Raw genomic sequence first — 3,771 nt, forward strand, 5'->3', positions numbered from 1 at the left:
ATGGTCCACAAGGGAAGCCCTGCGATGAGAAGCCCAAGTGCCACAACTACAGAAAAGCCCATGTAGCACTGAAGACCCAGCAGAGCCAATAAACAAAATTATTAAAAATTCCTTTAAAAAATTCAATTTAACTGTGATGTCCGGAGCTAGTGAGTCCAGGAAGCAATTCAATTAACAGTGCTTATATTAGTTTAAATTTTTACCTACTTGCAAGAAGTAAACACATTCTACTTCTCTTCTTCAGCATTAGATGTGATGCTATAGCTTCCAGTGCATTCATTCTGGAGAAAGAAAAAGACTTAACTGAAGAGTGCTGAAATGGCCCAACAAGTCCAATATCCAGGAATTTCTTATCTTTGCTTAATTTTATAACATTTGTGAAAAGAGACTCTTATAAACATTGGATTCAGTGAAACATTATAATTTTTGAAGTTAGTTGGAGCACTACCAAGGAGAGATGTCTAATGAAGTGATTTGGCATAATATTACTTGTGTAGTAAATAAACTAAAAATGTCTCTGATCCACTAATCAGTTTGATTTTGCCTCTTAAGGACATATTTAGTGATGAAGGTGAATTGATGATTTTTACTCTATCATTGCTGGTACTTAAATTATCATCACACATAAAGAGTGTTAGGTAACTCATAGGCTTGAAGACAATAGTGGTATATTCAACTATCCAAATTTATTTCATTGTCATAATTTTGTTAAGCACAAAAGAAATGCACCTTGTGGCTTGTAGTTGTTGATAGAGAATGATCCAAAAATGCAAGAAAAAATTTACTAAACTAATTGCTCATGTCATCAAGATTAAACAATGAGCTAATCGGTTCAGTTCAGTAGCTCTGTTGTGTCTGACTCTTTGTAACCCCATGGACTGCAGCACGCCAGGCCTCCCTGTCCATCACCAACTCCTGGAGTTCATTCAAACTCATGTCCATTGAGTCAGTGATGCCATCCAACCAGCTCATCCTCTGTCATCCCCTTCTCCTCCCACCATCAGGGTCTTTTCAAATGAGTCACTTCTTCACATCAGGTGAACAAAGCATTGGCGTTTCAGCTTTAACATCAGTCCTTCCAGTGAATTTTCAGGACTGACTTCCTTTAGGATGGACTGGTTGGATCTCCTTGCAGTCCAAGGGACTCTCAAGAGTCTTCTCCACAGTTCAAAAGCACCAGTTCTTTGGCACTCAGCTTTCTTTATGGTCCAACTCTACATCCATACATGACTACTGGAAAAAAAACGTAGCTTTGACTAGGTGGACTTTTGTTGGGAAAGTAATGTCTGTGCTTTTAAATATGCTGTCTAGGTTGGTCATAACTTTTCTTCCAAGGAGCAAGCGTCTGTTAATGTCATGATTGCATTGAACATCGGCAGTGATTTCAGAGCCCCCCAAAAATAAAGTCTGTCACTGTTTCCATTGCTTTCCCATCTATTTGCCATGATGTGATGGGACCAGATGCCATGATCTTAGTTTTCTGAATGTTGAGTTTTAAGCCAACATTTTCACTCTCCTCTATCACTTTCATCAAAAGGCTCTTTAGTTCTTTGCTTTCTGCCGTAAGGGTGGTGTGATCTGCATATCTGAGGTTATTGATATTTCTCCAAGCAACCTGAGTTAATTAATATTAGTGAGTTAATTAATAATAATGAGTTAAAATCTAGCTGTAAATATGTGAATTATATGAATATGTGAATAATTTTCACATATCCAGTTGTCTACCATTTGTTTTAGACAAAGTCTTTCTTCATTAAAGACATTTGACAATGTAACACTGAATTTGAAAACTTTGACCAGGATCCTTTCCAACAAAGCAATCTTATATTTGTGTATCATGAAGTAAGTTGTTCTAAAGTTCCCATTTCATTTTCTTACAAACTTGTTTAGAAAGGCATATATTCAAACAACTGTTTTTAGGAAACTTATTATTATTTTGTCACCTTGAGATAATCAAGGGGGCAGACCTTTGGAGAAGAGATATTCCAGAGAATGATGAAGTAACTTGCAGTGGCTCTAACGCTGGCTCGGTGAAAGACTGGGCACACCAGAATTTCCTCCATTGTGATTGTCATGTATCTCGTTCCTTATGACCATTTGTCCAACTTTTTTTTTCTAATTTATACCAGGCACATTTATGAATTCATAGGCTGTTGAAAATATTTTTCAATGGTTGTAGTTATTTTAACACTTTTTATTTGCAAGGCATTGTACGTAACATTTCACCTGCTTTATTTCATTTGCACTTTCCCCTGACATACACAAAGACACATACACAATATAATAAAAATAAACAATACCTTAAACTCTAGCACTGAGTATCAGAAAAGTTTTCTATTTTTCACAAAGTGGTTAAGTAACATTCCCAACTCTTCTCTGTTAATAAGTGGCATAGTTGGGATTTGAAGTCACAAATCTAACTGCAGAGATTCCTCTGTCATTGTACTCATCTGACCATCAAGAGATTGAATAATCAGTTTATCTTCATATAAAATATCTTTAAAAATACTTTAATCAGTGGTCAAGAATGCTGCAAAAGCCCTATTTTCTCCTTCTATTACAAAGAAGTCATTCAAAACCTCGAGAGTTTCCCTGATGAAATCAGAAATTGGCCTTTGTACACAGAGGGCAAGGAGAGATTGGAGAAAGAGGCAGACCACTTCAGACTGACAGGTGGCAGGATTAATAAGCAGGAGAATTTAAATACACAGTTTGTCTGGTGTGGCCACAAAACAAGCAGATTCCAGCACCTGCCTGCCAGAATCTTAAAAATCTGTATGGAGGTCTTAATTGGGTTCAGTCATGTACACAGTCCAGAGGGTCTCAACACCACATTGCTCTGTCAAGGCTACTCCTACTGTGGGAACAATAGATAGAGCAGGGGAGGGAGGTGAGGAACCTCCGACTGCCTGTGACCAGCTCTCATGTCAATCAGCATTATGTCTTCTCAATGACCTTCTCCAATGAAAGCAACAAATTGTAACTGTTAACATATTATAAAATGTACTATTTATATCTTCAATAGAACCCATTATTTTGTATCAATCGATAGAAGAATATTTTACATTTGGCTTCATCTTTTTTAAGCTTAAATTTAAGAGATAGAGATCATTTATCTCTATCTCATTCTAATTGTATGCTTCACTTTCCAAAGTAATTAATTCTTAAAGAGGATTTGGAGGATGCTTCTAGCAACATCTATCACTTGTTTATACATATTTATTTATATGTTCCTTGCCCAGAGTGTTTTGGATTTTTAAGTCGCAAACACTCTGGTCCTTTTTCTTAAATATTTCCATAATTGATTTTTGATCATATCATTAAATTTAAAAAATGTCACCTTTTTTCACCCACAATAATGCAAACTATGTTTTAAGGAGTGATCTTGGAGCTGCTTGTCCTTTCATAGATTGATGGCTGCAGCTTACTTCTGATTGGCCAGTTGTGGTGCTGGACAATGTCATACCTTTAAATAACAACAAATGATTTGGGGTTATTACAAATATCCCTTATTATCCTGAGCATTTCCATCAGATTGTAGATAAATATTTCAAGTTACTGTCTCTTAGTAATTAAGTCATCTTCCTAATTAAAAACACAGTCTTTAAATGCTAACTTGCAGGGCCTCTAACACTGGCTGGGTGAGGGACTGGGGACACTAGAATCCTCTATTGTGATTGTCATATATTTGGCTCCTTATACTTGAAAGGTGTATAAGCAGATTGTCATTTTAGTGGATGGTTGTTCATTGTTAGCTGTCTGCCTTCAATT

At 36.4% G+C, this 3,771-nt stretch overlaps 1 long non-coding RNA gene across 1 annotated transcript; it reads right to left on the reverse strand.

Annotated features, from left to right (window-relative positions):
- Positions 1-203: 203 nt before the first annotated feature.
- LOC113893797 lies at positions 204-3,460 on the reverse strand. Its single transcript, XR_003511337.1, has 3 exons — positions 3,341-3,460; positions 1,968-2,150; positions 204-281 (listed from the first exon to the last, which is right to left on the reverse strand). It is a non-coding gene; the product is annotated as an uncharacterized LOC113893797 (long non-coding RNA).
- Positions 3,461-3,771: the final 311 nt, after the last annotated feature.

The sequence above is a fragment of the Bos indicus x Bos taurus genome, chromosome 5 (assembly GCF_003369695.1).
Source record: "Bos indicus x Bos taurus breed Angus x Brahman F1 hybrid chromosome 5, Bos_hybrid_MaternalHap_v2.0, whole genome shotgun sequence".
In the NCBI taxonomy this organism is placed as follows: Eukaryota; Metazoa; Chordata; class Mammalia; order Artiodactyla; family Bovidae; genus Bos; species Bos indicus x Bos taurus.